Here is a 19,317-nt window from a genome sequence, read left to right as displayed (position 1 = left end):
AGGGCTGGAGAGGAACTTGCATTGGAAGGGGGAGGATCCAGTTACCGTGGTCCATGGAGGTACCAATGAAATAGGTAGAACTAGGAAAGAAGTTCTGCACAGAACATATGAGGAGCTAGACACCAAATTACAAAGCAGAACCTCAAAGGTTATAATCTCTTGATTATTATCTGAGCCACGTGCAAATTGACATAGGATACATAAATTAGAGAGATCAATACATGGCTCGAAGACTGGTTTGGGAGAAGGGGTTCCAATTTGTGCGGCACTGGTACCAGTACAGGGGAAGATGGGGGGTGTACTGTTGGGCTGATCTACACCAGAACCATGCTGGGACCAGTATTCTTGTGATCCACCTAAGTAGGGAAGTAGAGAGGGTTTTAAACTAAACAGCAGGGGAAAGAGATAAATGTGGAAAGATGTGGTTTATCAAAGAGTAGAGGCAAGGTAAGAGAGGAAAATAGTAATATGGGAAATGAGGATCAGAGAATGGCAGGAAGGGGCAAAGAGGAAAATTCTAAGGATGCACCAACAATCAAGACTAGATGTTACAAAGAGAACAAAAAGACAAACTAAAGGCTCTGTATCTGAATGTGCGTAGCATTCAGAACAAAGTAAACTAATTGATATTGCACATTGAAGTAAATAAATATGATCTGATAGCCATTACGGAGACGTGGCTGCAGGATGACAAGGATTGGACCCTGAATATTGAGGGGTATATGACATTCAAGAAGAATAGGAAGCTAGGTAAAGGTGGAGGGGTAGCACTGTTAATCAAGGATGTCATTGGTGCAATAGTTAGGGATGACCTTGGTTCAGGAGATCAGGATGTAGAGTCAGTTTGGGTGGAGATGAGGAATAGTAGGGGAAAGAAGTCACTAGTGGGAGTGGTCTACAGGCCACCTAACAGTAACCACAATGTAGGACAAAGTATATAAGAAGAAATATTAGGTCCTTGTGATAAATAGATGGCACTAATCATGGGTAAATTTAATCTACATGTAAACTGGAAAAATTATATTGGCAGTAGTAGCCTGGGTGAGGTGTTCATCGGATGCTTTCAAGATAGTTTCTTAGAGCAGCAGTTGTGGAACCAACCAGAAAGCAGGTTATATTAGACTTGGTATTGCAACAGGAGGCTGCACAGACAGAAAAGTAGTCTCAGTTCAGTTTGAGTGCAGTTGGTCAGTGTGTTCCAAGGTTGAAAGGAGTTGCAGCAGAAACAGCATAAGAGAGGGACAGATAGCAAGTCCCAAAATAAAGTTGGAAGCAGTGACCAGCAGAAGCAGGACAAGAGAGGAAACTGCAAGGAGCAGGTTCCAAAAACCAAAGAAGAAAGTCCCCATAGAAAAGGTTCCAAAAGACAGTTAAGTCAAAGGACCAGGACAGGAACCTGGAAAAGATCCTATTAAGTGAAGTTAAGAGTGAGGAGCAGAGAAAGGCTCCAAGCTTAAGGGGATAAGTTACAGGACACAGATTTAATGCAGTATAGACTTGCGAGAAGCCAGAAGATCCATGGAGACAGCTAAAGTTCTGTAACTCTTTACTATGGACATGTGAAGCAGTGGTGTTCTGTTGGCATGGCTGAGCATTTGAGAGACAGTGCATAGAAGGAAGCTTGAATGCACGTGGCGTGGAGAGGGACATCAGAAGGATAATTTGAAACCCTGGAGGTGGACCCTTGAGCAAGGTATCTGAGAGAAAGCACTGGTTTGGGAGAAGATTCCAAAGTGAGTTCTTTGAGAGTGGAGATTGGAAACCCTTGAATGAAAGATGGAGTTCAGTGAAACTGGTTGGCTCACGGTGTGACAAGCGTCTGGGGGGAGTCGATGAGAGATCCACAGCATATGTTTGGTGTGGCATCTATCTCTTGGTTTCAAAGTGTGGTTTGTCTGACCACAGGTCACCTATTTGTTTACATGAACTGTGAACTTACTGTGAACATTAGAGTATAAATAGCTCTTGTAGCTTGTGTTATCCTTATAAATCTGTATATATCTGTAAAGGTATAGTTGTGGGTGAAGCAGTATTGTAATATAGTGCATCTTTTCCTGTTTAATAAATGTTTATTCTTTCGTTAAAAGTTCATCAGCCTGTGACTGTTCAGTAGCCATTCTCCACGTATCTAAATAAAAAATAAAAGTTAGGATCTATCAAGACAGGTTCCACCCTAGGATCTGACTTGTCCAGTAGTAACATCAGGTGGGATCATAACAAAATATCCCCATAGAACTGGCCTGCAAAGCCATCTACCAAGCAGTCACAGAACCATTCCAAGGGGATAATGCTCTATCTAAATACCTTACCTGAAAGATGGCTCTCCTTCCCACTCCAATAATGTGAGTTCTCCGTTGACCCAGATGTTGCAGACCATCTGATTGAATCCCTGGACTGTGCTAGCTGGGCCAGATGGGAAGTGACAACAAAGCAATTGGACTTCACCTGCTTAAGTCAAAAATGTTGGTGCAGCACAGCAATCATTAACATCAAGCCATCCATCTGTAAATGCCACTTGGGTAGTGAATCGTCTCCTCACATGGGAAAGGCAGCATTGGCAAAAAGAGTAAAGAAGTCAATCCGGAGCGAGGTGGAGATCCTTCCATCTGCAGCACAATTCCTGATCAGAATCCTTCACTGCCCTGGAGTTGGACAAAGTTCTACAAACCATCAAGCTGGGCACTGCTGCTGGTTATGACAACTTACTCTCTGAGTTCCTAAAACACCTTGGCCCATGGGCCTGATCCTGGTTAGTCCAATTCCTTACATGGGTCATATGAGAGGGAAAACGGCCAAAATAATGGCACATGTCTGAAGTCATCGGCCTCCCTAAACTGGGCAAAGAACCAATATTACCATCAAACTACTGGCCAATATCCTTGTTTATCGGTATGCTTCAAGGTAATAAAGCACCTAATCCTTCAGCACATCAAGTCAGAAGTAGAGAACCTCCTGAGTGTGGACCAAGTCGGCTTTCAACAAGGAAGAACAACAAATGACCAGGTCCTCACATTAACTACTTTCATGACAATGGCTTTTAAAGGAATCTTAAAACAGGGGCAATTTTCCTTAACTTCACTGCAGAATATGATACAGTCTGGCACATTGGCCTATTTTTCAAAATATCAAGAGTTCTCCCTGCCTGAGTTCGTGCCACCATTGAACTGCTTCTCTGGGACAGATGGTTCCAACTAAATCTGGATGATATGATGAGCGCCTGGAGAAAACAGACAAATGGGCTGTCCAGGGGTCTGTCTTAGCCCTAAACCTGTTCAACTTTATATTAACAACTTACCCCCAATCCGGTCCAGAAGTTTTTCTTTGCAGATAACATGGGCTGTGGCACACAGACTCAGGTTTTCTTTGAGCTGGAAGACACACTAAACAATGTTATTACAAAGTTGGCCAACTACTGAAGATATCTTGCCTAAAACTGAGCAACAGTAAAACAGTCTCTCGCGTATTCCGTCTTCACAATGCCAGTGCTAAGAGGGAACTGAACATCACTTGGATGGCCAGAGACTGAAGCATGATTCCTACCTTGTTTATCTAGGTGTCATCCTTTACAGAATCCTCACTTACAGACAACATCTCATCAAGACTGCGGAAAAACTTAAAACCCGCAACAACCTCCCCACTAAACTGACCAGTACCTCATGGGGATCATAGGCCAAGATCCTAAAGACCTCTGCTCTTGCCATCATTTACATAACAGCAGAATACTGTGTGCCATTATGGCACTAATCTGCCCACACCAAACTTATTGATGTGCAACTCAACAATGCACATCATCACAGATACCCTTTGACCAACTAACCTCCCCGGCTCCCAGTCCTGAGCAATGCTGCTCCCTGCACACCCTGCCTCCACTCCCACATCAGGTGGGTAATTGTAACAGGCATATTACTGGAGAACATCAACTCCAACCCAAACCTGCCCTTATTCAAGGACAACATCCAAGCCACCAGCAGCAGGCCTTGCCTCACACCACCCCATATAGCTAAACCCACCATGCCGAGGAGAACCAGCTGAAGACCCATGGCAGGAGAAAACATCCAACAGAAACCACTCTCATATTGTAGACCCTACTGCTCGTCTACCTGGCTTTGATCTCCCACAGCGACAGTGGGCCCTTTTAATCTATTTCCGAACTGGCCAAGGTCTCTGTGCAGCCACCTAACATCAGTAGGGTGCCCAAGATCATCCAGGCTGCAGCTGTTGCGCAGTCCAAACAATGACTCATATTGTTGAGGAGTGTCCAATGACTAAGCTTGAAGGCGGGCTTAACAAACTCCATCTAGCCACTGACAAGGCAATTGCTTGGCTCTGTTACTATGCATATGCTAAATAAATACTACACCCTGATAAATTTAATGTGGATTCATGAGAAATCTTCATTCCTTCACTGAATTGGTAATTGTGAACAGTCTGTGGCCTGCAAATCTAGGATCAGATTAAACATTTGAGGATATCCCTTTCACAAGCTGTTTGGTGTATTTTATTTTTGATTGAAATCCTTGAGTTACATGTTAATGAAGAGATGCCATAATCTTGATAAAGGATGAAAATAATTTAAAATAGCAAATGAATTGAAGAAATTCTTGATATTCACTGCTGAAATACTTCAGTTTAGGTGGAAACTCAGTCTGAACATGTGTATAATAAGAACTAGTAAATTCAGGAATTCATGGTTCACTGGGATAGGGCTGTAGAGTTTGTTCTGCAATTTAAGAACAAAAATAGTTGTATTTCTATGGCACCTTTCACAATCTCAGGAATCCCAAAGCATTTAGGCAATTAAAATACTTTTTGAAGTATAATCACAGTTATAGGATACAAGGCCACAAATTCTGCATAGCCAGCTCCCACAAATAGCAATATGATAATGACTAGATTTCTGTTTTAGTGATGTTTATTGAGGAATAAATATTGGCCAGGACAACAAGGTGTACTCCACCACTTTAAAGTAGTTTCATGGGATCTCTAATGTCCACTTGAGAGGGCAAACAGGCCCTCCCTTGGTTTAACATCTCATCTGAAAGACAGCATCTCCACCAGTGCAGCACTCCTGCAGTATTGCACTGGGCATGTCAGCCTAGACTTGATGCTTAAGCCTCTGGAGTGGGTCTTGAATCCACAAGCTTCTGATCCAGAGGCTAGAGTGTCACTTACTGAGCTATGCTCAATAAATTCTGTTATGACACGCAATTTATGACACCTTGCATTTATACCCTGCTTCTCTGAATAAGAAGATCTTTCAAAATGCTTGACAGTAATAAATAAATGGATACAATGTGCACGAAACATTTTCAAAAAGAAGAAAGACAAGAGGCTGGGATGGAGAACAAATGGCACGGTTGAAGAGGAGGTTTTGAAAGTAGATGGTAAAATAAACAGGCCCGGTAGAGAATTTCAGAAGGCAAGAGATTAGTGGCTGAATGAGTGACCACTGACATTGGAGCCAGGGACCAAAGGTTGAGAAGTCTTTTTCGAGAATTGAACCGTGTGTGGGAAATCATGAAGGTAGGTTGCTATGAATCTATGGAGACACGTAGAAAATTTGTGGAGCTTGACTTTGATTATTTATGAATAGAGCAAAACCTGTTGTGGATTGGACTGTGATCACTTTAACAAGGTACATGGTAACTGCCTTTTAGTATATTTTAAAATAGAAGGACATCTAGGAAGCCACTGTAAACCTAGCTTGTGTGATGATCCTTTAGCAGGCTGTGATAGTGTTTGGGAGTTAGGGAAAGGAAGTGCCTCAAAGATCAACAGTCAAAAAACAAAAGCTGAACATTTCGGTACACATTGAATTGTACAGAATGCACAACACAGAGACAGGTCATTCAACACAACTGGGCCATACCAGTGATTGTTCCCAATACAAACCCAGTCCCATCCCTCTCATCTAAACTTATCAGCAAATCTTTATACCCCTTCCTCATTATACACAATGTTATTCTGTATTCAAAGATGCACAACCAGGAACAAGAGGCACTAATATCTCTTAGCAAATTCAAAGAATGTCATATCCAATCTCCAACGATACAGAGCAGCAAAAGGCACAAAGGCAAGACAATGCAGGCACAAGATTTAAAGAGTTTAAGGCTCTGTAACAAATAAGAATGAAATATAGAGTTAATTATACTGTATTATTTTATACCATATTTCAACCTCAGCATTTTTTCAATATATTAGTGACAGGTAAATGAAGCTGCCACTGAGCGGCATACATGTATATGTGACTCTGTGAATTATTGTGGATGATTTGCAGATAACAGGAAATTTTTTTTTATTCATTCCCAGGATGTGGGCTTCGCTGGATGGGCCAGCATTTATTATCCATCCCTATTTGCCCTTGAGAAGGTGGTAGTGAACTGCCTTCTTGAACCGCTGCGGTACATGTGGTGTAGGTACACCCACAGTGCTGTTACGAAGGGAGTTCCAAGGTTTTTACTGAGCGACAGTGAAGGAACAGTGATATATTTCCAAGTCAGGATGATGAGTGACTTGGGGGAACCTTCTAGGTGGTGGTGCTCCCATCTACCTGCTGCCCTTGTCCTTCTAGATGGTAGTGGTCATGGGTTTGGAAGGTGCTGTCGAAGGAGCCTTAGTGAATTCCTGCAGTGCATCTTGTAGATGGTACACATTGCTGCTACTGTGCATCGGTGTTGGAGGGAGTGAATGTTTGTGGATGTGGTGCCACTCAAGCAGGTTGATTTGTCCTGGATAGTGTCAAGCTTCTTGAGTGTTGTTGGACCTGCACTCATCCAGGCAAGTGGAAAGTATTCCATCACACTCCTGACTTGTGCCTTGTAGGTGGTAGACAGGCTTTGGGGAGTCGGGAAGTGAGTTACTCTCTGCAGGATTCCTAGCTCCTGACCTGCTCTTGTCGCCACAGTATTAATATGGCTAATCCAGTTCAGTTTCTGGTCAATGATAATCCCCAGGATGTTGATGGTGGGGGATTCAGCAATGGTAATGCACCATTGAATGTCAAGGGGTGATGGTTGGATTCTCTCTTGTTGGAGATGGTCACTGCCCGGCACTTGTGAGGCACGAATGTTACTTGCCACTTGTCAACCCAAGCCGGGATATTGTCCAGGTCTTGCTGCATTTGGACATAGACTGCTTCAGTATCTGATGAGTCATGAATGGTGCTGAACATTTTGCAATCATCAGCGAACATCCCCATTCCTGACCTTAAAATGGCAGGAAGGTCATTAATGAAGCGGCTGAAGATGGTTGGGCCTAGGAGACTATCCTGAGGAACTCCTGCACTGATGTCCTGGAACTGAGATGATTGACCTCAAACAACCACAACCATCTCCCTTTGTGCGAGGTGTGACTGCAACCAGCAGAGAGTTTTCCCCTTTCTTCCCATTGACTCCAGTTATGCTAGGGCTCCTTTGATGCCACACTCAGTAAAATGCTGCCTTGATGTCAAGGACAGTCACTCTCACCTCACCTCTGGAGTTCAGCTTTATTGTCCATGTTTGAACTGAGGCTGTAATGAGGTTAGGAGCTGAGTGGCCCTGCTGGAACCCAAACTGAGCATTAGTGAGCAGGTTATTGCTAAGCAAGTGCCACTTGATAGTACTGATGATGATCCCTTCCATTGCTTTATTGATGATCAAGAGTAGCCTGACGGGGTGGTAAATGGCAGGGTTGGATTTGTCCTGCCTTTTGTATATAGGACATACCTGGGCAATTTTCCACATAGCCGGGTAAATATAGAAACTAGGAGCAGGAGTAGGCCATTTGGCTCTTTGAGCCTGCTCTGCCATTCATGATGATCATGGCTGATCGGCCAACTCAATAGCCAGCTCCCGCTTTCTCCCCATATCCTATGATCCCTTTCACCCCAAGAGCTATATCCAACTCCTTCTTGAAAACCTACAATGTTTTGGCCTCAACTATTTTCTGTGGTAATGAATTCCACAGGCTCACCACTCTCTGGGTGAAGAAATTTCTCCTCATCTCAATTCTAAATGGTCTACCCCGTATCCTCAGACTGTGACCCCTGGTTCTGGACTCCCCCACCATCGGGAACATCCTGCAACTACCCTGTCTAGTCCTGTTAGAATTTTATAGGTGTTTATGAGATCCCTCCTCATTCTTCTGAACTTCAGCGAATATAATCCTAACCAACTCAATCTCTCCTCATATGTCAGTCCCGCCATCCCAGGAATCAGTTGGGTAAACCTTCGCTGCACTCTATAGCAAGTACATCCCTCCTCAGACAAGGAGACCAAAACTGCACACAATATTCCAGGTGTGGTCTCACCAAGGCCCTGGTACAATTGCAGCAAGACATCTCTGTTCCTGTACTTGGATCCTCTGGCTATGAAGGCCAACATACTATTTGCCTTCTTTACCGCCTGCTGCACCTGCGTGCTTACCTTCAGCGACTGGTGTACGAGAACACCCAGGTCTTGTTGCACATTCTCTTTTTTTTTGCAAAAATATACTTTATTCATAAATCTTCAACAACATTTCAAACCATTTCAAAATCACCATCACAAAAATACAATCAGCTTCAACTTTTACAACATGAATCACAAGATGTATCAGTACAAACAATGAATATTACAATCATTGGCAGACATTCATTTTGAGCTGTACATCCCGAGGGGCTCTTTACAGTTCCCAGCCCCTTGGTGCACTGTGGCAGAAAGGTCTTAGGCAGTAACCCTTCCCCATTGCACCTTTGCGGTGGCTGCCCCAAGCTTTAGTGCGTCCCTCAGCATGTGGTCCTGGACTTTGGAATGTGCCAGTCTGCAACACTCGGTCAGGGACAACTCTTTGCGCTGGAAGACCAACAAGTTACAGACAGACCAAAGAGCGTCTTTCACCGAGTTGATGATCCTCCAGCTCAATTTATAACCATTCAGATAATAATCTGCCTTCCTGTTTTTGCCACCAAAGTGGATAACCTCACATTTATCCACATTATACTGCATCTGCCATGCATTTGCCCACTCACTCAGCTTGTCCAAATCACTCTGAAGCATCTCTGCATCCTCCTCACAGCTCATCCTCCTACCCAGTTTTGAGTCATCTGCAAATTTGGAGACATTACATTTAGTTCCCTCATCTAAATCATTAATATTGAATAAATGGTGTCCAAGCACCGATCCTTGCGGTACCTCACTAGTCACTGCCTGCCAATTGGAAAAAGACCCATTTATTCCTACTCTTTGTTTCCTGTCTGCCAACCAGTTTTCTATCCATCTCAATACACTACCCGCAATCCCATGCGCTTTAATTTTACACGCCAATCTCTTATGTGGGACTTTGTCGAAATCCTTCATTGTCAAAAGTCCAAATAAACCACATCCACCGGCTCCCCCTCATCAACTCTAGTAGTTACATCCAATGCCAGTGTTGTAGCTGTACTGGAACAGCTTGGCTAGGGGCGCGGCAAGTTCTGGAGAACAAGGTTTCAGTACTATTACTGGAATATTGTCAGGCCCATAGCCTTTGCACTATCCAGTGCCTTCTGTCGTTTCTTGATATCACATGGAGTGAACCAATGTGGTTGAAGACTGGCATCTGTGATTCAGGGGACCTGCAGAGGAAGCCGAGATGGATCATCCACTCAGCATGTCTGCCTGAAGATTGTTAGGAATGCTTCAGCTTTAGCTTTTGCACTGATGTGCTGGGCTCCCCCATCATTGAGGATGGAGATGTTTGTGGAGCCTCGTCCTCCAGTGAGTTGTTTAATTTCCACCATTATTCACAATTGGATATGGCAGGACTGCAGAGCTTAGATCTGATCCCTTGGTTGTGGGGTCGCTTAGCTCTGTCTATCACTTGCTGCTTATGCTGTTTGGCACTCATATAGTCCTGTATTGTAGCTTCACTCGGTTGACATCTCATTTTTTGGTATGCTAGGTGCTGCTCCTGGCATGCCCTCCTGCACTCTTCATTACAGAGCAATTAAAATCAGGGATGCACAAGAGAACCAAAATTGGAGGAGTGCAAGTACCTCTAAGGGTTGAAGGGCTGAGAGAGATTACAGACATATAGAGTGGAAGAAAGGATGGTGCAATTTGAAAACAAAGATGAGAATTTTAAATGTTTAAGTGATAGACAGAGCTAAGCGACCCCACAACCAAGGGATCAGATCTACAGTCCTGCAGTCCTGCCATATCCAATTGTGAATAATGGTGGAAATTAAACAACTCACTGGAGGACGAGGCTCCACAAACATCTCAGTTCCTCTGACATGTCCTCCTTCTTCCTTAACCGAGGTTTTCCACCCACGGTCGTTGACAGGGCCCTCAACAGTGTCCGGCCCATCTCCTGTGCATCCGCCCTCACACCTTCTCCTCCCTCCCAGAAACATGATAGGGTCCCCCTTGTCCTCACTTATCACCCCACCAGCCTCCGCATTCAAAGGATCATCCTCCGCCATTTCCGCCAACTCCAGCATGATGCCACCACCAAACACATCTTCCCTTCACCCCCCTTATCGGCATTCCGTAGGGATCACTCCCTCCGGGACACCCTGGTCCACTCCTCCATCACCCCCTACTCCTCAACCCCCTCCTATGGCACCATCCCATGCCCACGCAAAAGATGCAACACCTGCCCCTTCACTTCCTCTCTCCTCACCGTCCAAGGACCCAAACACTCCTTTCAAGTGAAGCAGCATTTCACTTGCATTTCCCCCAACTTAGTCTACTGCATTCGTTGCTCCCAATGTGGTCTCCTCTACATTGGAGAGACCAAACGTAAACTGGGCGACCGCTTTGCAGAACACCTGCGGTCTGTCCGTAAGAATGACCCAAACCTCCCTGTCGCTTGCCATTTTAACACTCCACCCTGCTCCCTTGCCCACATGTCTGTCCTTGGCTTGCTGCATTGTTCCAGTGAAGCCCAACGCAAACTGGAGGAAGAACACCTCATCTTCCGACTAGGGACTTTACAGCCTTCCGGACTGAATATTGAATTCAACAACTTTAGGTCGTGAGCTCCCTCCCCCATCCCCACCCCCTTTCTGTTTCCCCCTTCCTTCTTTTTTCCAATAAATTATAAAGATTTTCCTTTTCCCACCTATTTCCATTATAAAAAAAAACCCCACTAGAGCTACACCTTGAGTGCCCTACCATCCATTCTTAATTAGCACATTCGTTTAGATAATATCACCAACTTTAACTTTAACACCTATGTGTTCTATTGTACTATTGTCGTTGACATCTTTTGATGATCTGCTTCTATCACTGCTTGTTTGTCCCTACAACCACACCTCCCCCCTCCACCTCTCTGTCTCTTTATCTCTCCGCCCCCCACACACACACCTTAAACCAGCTTATATTTCAACTCTTTCTTGGACTCGAACTCAAGTTCTGTCGAAGGGTCATGAGGACTCGAAACGTCAACTCTTTTCTTTTCCGCCGATGCTGCCAGACCTGTTGAGTTTTTCCAGGTAATTCTGTTTTTGTGTTGAGAATTTTAAATCTGAGGCATTGCTCAAACAGGAACCAATGTAGGTCAGTGAACAGAGGGGTGATGGATGGAGGGAGATTTAATTATTTCTGATGAGCCAAGCCATTTTGAAACATTGAAATAATCTAATTTTTATCCCTTGGTGATTCATCTTCTTTAGGATTAGCTGAGACATTGAAATACTTATCCAGAAGGGCATACTTTGTTTTCTTACAATTGTTGGATGATGTGCTGTTGCTTTGTCAAGCAACAGCCTAATATATCAGCACCATACCCAGTGTTCCAGATTCCTTCATCACCATTCTGGATATGTTCTGTCCCACTGGCATGATAGACCCACTGGAGGTGGTGTCACAATGGTACACAGTCAGGAGGGAGAAAGCTCAACATTGATTCTGGACTACAAGAAGTCTCATGGCATCAGGTCAAACACGGGCAAGGATTTGCAGAGCTATGGGTAAAAGAGAGAAGTAGTGGTTGTGGTTGTTGGAGGTCAGTCATCTCAGCTCCAGTACATCACCACAGGAGTTCCTCAAGGTAGTGTCCTCAGCCCAACTATTTTCACCTGCTTCATCAATGACCTTCCTTCCATCATAAGGTCAGAAGTGGGGATGTTCGCTGATGATTGCTTAATGTTCAGCACCATTCGCAACACCTCAGACACTGAAGCAGTCCATGTCCAAATCCAGGCTTGAGCTGACAAGTGGCAAGTAACATTCGCACCACACAAGTGTCAGGCAATGACAATCACTAACAAGAGAGAATGCAACCATCATCCCTTGATACTCAATGGCATTTCCATCATTAAATCCCCCATTATCAACATTCTGGGGGTTACCATTGACCAGAAACTGAACTGGACTAGCCATATAAATACTGTGACTACAACAGCAGGTCAGAGGCTAGGAAACCAGCAGAGAGTAACTCACCACTGACTCCCCAAAGCTGGTCCACCATCTACAAGGCACAAGTCAGGAGTGTGATGGAATACTCCCCACTTGCCTGGATGAGTGCAACACTCACTACACTCAAGAAGCTTGATATGTCCAGGACAAAGCAGCCCATATGATTAGCATCACATCCACAAATATTCACTGTCTCTACCACCGACACACAGTGACAGCAGTGTGCACCATGTACAAGATGCACTGCAGAAATTCACCAAGGATCCTTTGACAGCACCTCCCAAACCCATTACCATTACCACCTACAAGGACAAGGGCAGCAGATAGATCGGAACACCACCATGTGGAAGTTCCCCTCCAAGTCACTCACCAACCTGACTTGGAAATATATCGCCTTCACTGTTGCTGGGTCAAAATCCTGGAATTCCCTCCCTAACAACACTGTGGGTGTACTTATACCACATGGATTGCTACAATTCAAGAAGGCAGTTCACCACCACCTTCTCAAGGGCAACTAGGGATGAGCAACAAATGCTGGCTCTGCCAGCGAGGCTCACATCCCATGAATGAATAAAAAAAAATATTTGGATAGCTTTTCCAAAGAGCTGGCACAGGCACAGGCACAATGGGCTGAATTACCTCTTGTGCTGTATTGTTCCATGAAAAGCTATCATTAAATTGCATTGATAAAACTCAACCCATGGGTAGTGGGAAATTGTCAGGTTCTTACTGTTTAACTTCTAGATGGTATCCAAATTGCAATGATCCATTTCAAAAAGGGTATCATTAGTTAATATGTACAAAAGGCAAAAAGAAATGATAATGGGAAAAGTAAAGAAACAAAAGTTGGGTCTTGGGCTGTTTTACTTTTTTTTATTCGTTTAATGGATGTGGGCGTCACTGGCTAGGCTGGTGGCATTTATTGCTCATCCCTAATTGCCTTTGAGAAGGCAGTGGTATGCTCCCTTCTTGAACCGCTGCTGACCCTGTGGTGTAGGTACACCCACAGTGGTGTAGGTACACCCACAGTGCTGTTAGGGAGGGAGTTCAAGGATTTTGACCAAGCGACAGCGAAAGAACGGTGATATATTTTCAAGTCAGGGTGGTGAGTGGCTTGGAGGGGAACTTCTGGGTGGTGGTGTTCCCATGTATCTCTGCCCTTGCCCTTCTAGATGATAGTGGGTATGGGTTTGGAAGGTGCTGCCTAAGGAGCCTTGGTGAGTTGCTGCAGTGTATCTTGTAGATGGTACACACTGCTGCCGCTGTGTTGGTGGTGGAGGGAGTGAATATTTGTGGAAGGGGTGCCAATCAAGCGGGCTGCTTTGTCCTGGATGGTGTCAAGCTTCTGGAGTGTTGTTGGAGTTGCACTCATCCAGGCAAGTGGGAAGTATTCCATCACACTCCTGACTTGTGCCTTGTAGGTGGTGGACAGGCTTTGGGGAGTCAGGAGGTGAGGTGCCCACCGCATAATTCCAAGCCTCTGGCCTGCTTTTGTAGCCACAGTATTGATATGGCTAGTCCAGTTCAGTTTCTGGTCAATGGTAACCCCCAGGATGTTGATAGTGGGGGATTCAGCAATGGTAATGCCATTGAATGTCATGGGGCGATGGTTTGATTTTCTCTTGTTGGAGGCATTCATTGCCTGGCACTTGTGTGCCACTTATCAGCCAATGCCTGGATATTGCCCAGGTCTTGCTGCATTTGGACATGGACTGCTTCAGTATCTGAGGAGTCACGAATCTTGCTGAACATTGTGCAATCATCAGCGAATATCCCCACTTCTGACCTTATGATGGAAAAAAGGTCATTGATGAAGCAGCTGTCGATGGTTGGGTTTGGGACATTACCCTGAGGAACTCCTGCAGAGATGTCCTGGAACTGAGATGATTGACCTCCAACAATGACAACCATCTTCCCGTGTGCAACTCCAACCAGCAGAGAGTGTTCCCCTGATTCTCATTGATTCCAGTTTTGCTAGGGCTCCTTGATGCCACACTCAGTCAAATGCTGCCTTGATGTCAAGGGAGAAACTCTCATCTCAACTCTGAGTTCAGCTGTTTTGTCCATGTTTGAACAAAGGCTGTAATGAAGCTGCTATATAAATAGAAGGTGATGAAGATTGAAGCCAAAAAACACACAGTATGCCAAAGGCAGAAAGAGGCCATATAGGCTGGAACTACAAAAATATTTCTTGGAATTGCATGGCATTAATCCAAATTGTGTAACATTTTTATACAGTGATATTTATTAATTTACCAGAGCTGTAAAACTAACCTTAAGTAAATGTGTCTCTGCTTTATTGGATAAGTATATTGAAGTGCTCGTTATATTTCAGTTCCTTTAAAGTAACAATAACACAGCAATAATCAGGAACCACAGTAAAGAACAATTCTGCTTGAAATTTTCGACAGTTGTCTGTTGTTGGATCCCGATGAACAGAGAACCATAGAATAATCGAGTACAAATAGAGGCAATTGGGATCATCATGCCAATGCTATCCAGTTAGTCTTACCCCCTTGCCTTACCCCATGATCCTGTATACTTAGAAGTGTTTAACCTGTTCTGCTTTGAAAGTTTGTATTGAATCAGCTTCCCCTGCCCTTTCAGATAATGTATTCCAGATCACAACATCTCACTGAGTGAAAGAACATTCTCCTCATCTCCTCTCTAGTTCTTTTGTAAAATTATCTTAAATCTTGTCCTCTTTGTTCACCATCACCCCTCCCCCCACCCCCACCACCCCACGCACACCATCACCACTGAAAACAATGTATTTAATCATATTAAAAAGCCTGCCCACTCTTTTATTTTCCGAATCTGGAGAAAGGCCCAAAGTGAAAATGTAAACTAGTGTTTTATCTGTACAGATATTGGCTAACCTGCTGAGGAATCCAGCACTTTCTATTATTGTCTCAGATATCCAGCATCTGCAGAATTTTACTTATTAATTGGAATTGGTATTTATAATACTCCTGGTATCACGAACATGGAGCAGGCTTAATGGAGTAGCTGGTCTTTTCCTGCCTTGCATTTTTGTATGGCCATGTGTTCTTTCTTTTCAACTAAAATACTGAAGCCATTGGAGTAGATGCCATAATTTCATCTCTTTGCCCCTTCAGTATCTCCCACTGAAGTTTTTTTTTATTCATTCATGGGATGTGAGCATCGCTGGTAGACCAGCATATATTGCCTATCCCTAATTGCCCTTGAGAAGGTGAGTGAGCTGCCTTCTTGAACCGCTGCAGTCCCTGTGGTGTAGGTACATACAGAGTGCGGTTAGGGAGGGAGTTCCAGGATTTTGACCCAGTGACAGTGAAGGAACGGCGATATATTTCCAAGTCAGGATGGTGAGTGGCTTGGAGGGGGAACTTGCAGGTGGTGGTGTTCCCATGCATCTGCTTCCCTTGTCCTTCTAGAAGGTAGTGGTTGTGGGTTTGGAAGGTGCTGTCTATGAAGGCTTGGTGAGTTCCTGCAGTACATCTTGTTGATGGTACACACTGCTGCCACTGTACATTGGTGACGGAGGGAGTGAATGTTTGTGGATCGGGTGACAAGCAAGCAGGCTGCTTTGTCCTGGATGGTGTCGAGCCTCTTGAGTGTTGTGGGAGCTACACTCATCCAGGCAAGTGGGGAGTATTCCATCACACTCCTGACTTGTGCCTTGTAGACGGTGGACAGGCTTTGGGGAGTTAGGAGGTGAGTTACTCACCACAGGATTCCGCATCTCTAACCTGCTTTTGGAGCCACAGTATTTATATGGCTAGTCCAGTTCAGTTTCTGGTCAATGGTAACTCCCAGGATGTTGATAGTGGGGGATTCAGTGATGGTAATGCCATTGATAGTCAAGGGGTGATGGTTAGATTCACTCTTGTTGGAGATGGTCATTGTCTGACACTTGTGTGATATGAATGTTACTTGCCACTTCTCAGTCCAAGCCTGGATATTGTCCAGGACTTGCTACATTTGGACATGGACTGCTTCAGTATCTGATGAGTCACAAATGGTGCTGAGCTTTGTGCAATCATCAGCGAATATCCCCATTTCTGACCTTATGATGGAAGGAAGGTGATTGATGAAGCAGCTGAAGATGGCTGGGTCTGGGACACTACCCTGAGGAACTCCTGTAGTGATGTCCTGGAACTGAGATGATTGACCTCCAACAACCACAACCATCTTCCTTTGTGCTTGGTATGATTCCATTCAATGACTCTGAATAGACTAAAGGTAACCTCAATGAATAATTAGTAAGAAGACAATATTCCCATTCAGATTCAATTCTGATTCATTTCATTCAATGAATGAATGAATCAAAGATTTTTTTCATTCATTCACAGGCTGCTGCAAAAGACTAATGTAGTTGAGAAATAAATGGATTATATCCTTCGCTCATGGCAAAATTCCAAACCCACACCCAGCATTGATGGACAAGGGAAAAGGGTCCATTCAATTTCAGGAGGGGGCTGAAGATATGGGTGCTGCCAAACCACTACCCACTAATCTCAATCTCTGGTTTTGACAAGAAATGTTCTGATGAGATGGGCTTTGTGTTAAATTGACACCAGCAATACTCCAGAAATGGAGAGCAATGCTAAGACTTCCACTGGGATCTCCTTGACTTGCACTTTATTTTAGAGCTTCTGTCTCTTGACCAATAGTGATGGTGGTCCAAATTGACACCTACCAAGAATACTGAATCATGCAGGTTACATCAGAAAGTCCATTAATATCCCCATTCCACCAATGAGTGGGATCTCCAATGGTAATCCTAAAGAAATGTGTCCAGCTCAACTGAGATCTATAACAATGGATCTGACTCCTTGGCAAACCATATGGATTCCAGCGAATAGCCGCTTAAGGAAAGAACTTGCATTTATGTAGCATCTTTCACATCCACAGGACATCCCAAAGTGCTTTACAGCTAATGAAGCACTTCTGAGATGCTGTCACTGTTTTAATTGGCAGCAGCCAATTCATACATAGGAAGATCCCCTGATAATCACCAGATATTCTAGGGTTTTTTTGTGATGTTGATTGAGGGATAAATATCGGCCAGGGGACCAGGAAAAACTCCCTGCTCTTTTTCTAAATTGTGCCCTGGGATCTATTACATCCATCTGAGGGCAGTTAGGACTTCGGTTCAATGTCTCACCTGAATGACAGCACGTCTAACATTGCAGCAGTCTCCAAGCACAGCACTAGAAAATTAACCTAGGTTTTGTGCTCAGCTCCCTTTGGTGAGTATCATTGTGCTCTTGGGATTGCACACAGATTTCCTTACATTAAACTTTATCTGGATGACGCATTGTGCAGGAAAAATTAGAGCATGGGTCATGCTACCCCAGCCCACACATCTCATTGAGAGCAAGTTCTAGTGCACCACTGTCAGAGACTCCTGCAGCGTCTCGAACTGGGGGGTCATATTCTCAGAATAAAGGTGTCAGCCATTGAGGAATAAAATGAGCAGAAATTTTTTCACACAGTTTGTGACTCTTTGAAATTCTCTATCCCAGAAGGCTATGGATGTTCAGTCATTGAGCATATTCCAGAAGAAGATCAATAGATAATTGGGAAACAAGGAAATATGATGAGTTGAGGCTGTAGATCAGCCATCACCCTTATGAATGGTGGAGCAGATTCAGGGACCAGATGGCCTCCTCCTGCCCCTATTTCTTATGTTCTTAACATAGTATGTTCACGTCAGTTGCTGATGGCGGGAGAAGAAGAAACCTGAAAGTGGGTGTAAAAATAGAAAAAGAAATTAATTTTGAAAAGAGTGAGCAAGCTGATAGAATAACAGATCTTTCCAGCACAATCACTTGGGTTTATCTAAGTCCTGGAAAGGCAATCTCACAGAGAGTGTAATATTGATTTTACCTTCAGATCCTTTAACAGGTCAATTAGCAGAATTTGTTTCTGTGATTCTGTAATCCTCCTAAACCCTTCTTTTGTTTTCTTTCTATTTCACTTGACACCCAGTTTGAGAATTCTTCCTGCTCATGGAAAATGTGATATTCCATTGTGTTCCCTTTTCATTTTCTGCTCCTCTTAAACATATTAGCCAATTGGCCTGTGGAAAGTGAGTCGGCACATGCCATCAGTAATAGACAATAATAGGGCAGAATTTGACATCCTGCGGGCGGGCGCGTGCCCTACCCAATTGGGTGTAAAATCACACAAGATGGCGTCGGGTGAGCGTCCTAATGTCATTGCGCACTCGCAATGATATTTAGGTCAGCGGGCGCCATGCCAGTCAAAAGTGTACCCACCGGCAGTTAACTGGGCAATCGAGCCCAATTAACAGCACAACTGAACAGGATATTTTTGTGGCCCGTCCAACCTTATAGTTGGTGGATGGGCCAATCGGCCAGGTGGCCTTTACATTTTTCATGAAACCTCATCCAAGGGCGGGATGAAATCTCTGTTAGGAAATAAAATAAAAATAAATATCTTGGGACAGCATTTCTATGAGTTATGCTTTCAGGTGCTTGACTGTGCTGCACGGACATTTTCTGCAGCTTTTTTTATGCTTTGTTTTATTATTTCCAGGTCTGCAGCTCCCTGAGGCAGCTGTGCGCCTTCAGGGAGCTCCCTCACAGCGTTCACCCATGCTCACGATGACCGTCCTCTTCCAGCCCACCACCCTGGCAGCGCTGAGATTTTCAGCACACATTTCACGCTGATTGTGGCTGGGGGCCCATTTCCCAAATGCTCTGGGCCCAATTCAGACCCATAAGTGTAAGGGAGGCCTGTTAGCATTCACTGGGTAAATTGTTGGTTAAAGATACCATGATAGAACATATAATTTAATATTAATGTCATCCACCCAATGGGAAACAGGTGTAACCAGACTTATTATCCCTTCTGATTTTATTTTCCATTAAAAAGGAATTGTTTTTCTATAGTGCCCTGCACAAGCTCAGGATGTCTCAAGGTGCTTTACAGTCAACAAAGTACT

This window comes from Carcharodon carcharias, chromosome 26 (assembly GCF_017639515.1).
Source record: "Carcharodon carcharias isolate sCarCar2 chromosome 26, sCarCar2.pri, whole genome shotgun sequence".
Classification (NCBI taxonomy): Eukaryota; Metazoa; Chordata; class Chondrichthyes; order Lamniformes; family Lamnidae; genus Carcharodon; species Carcharodon carcharias.
The sequence above is the reverse complement of the archived record's forward strand: the minus strand, read 5'-3'. Positions refer to the sequence as shown.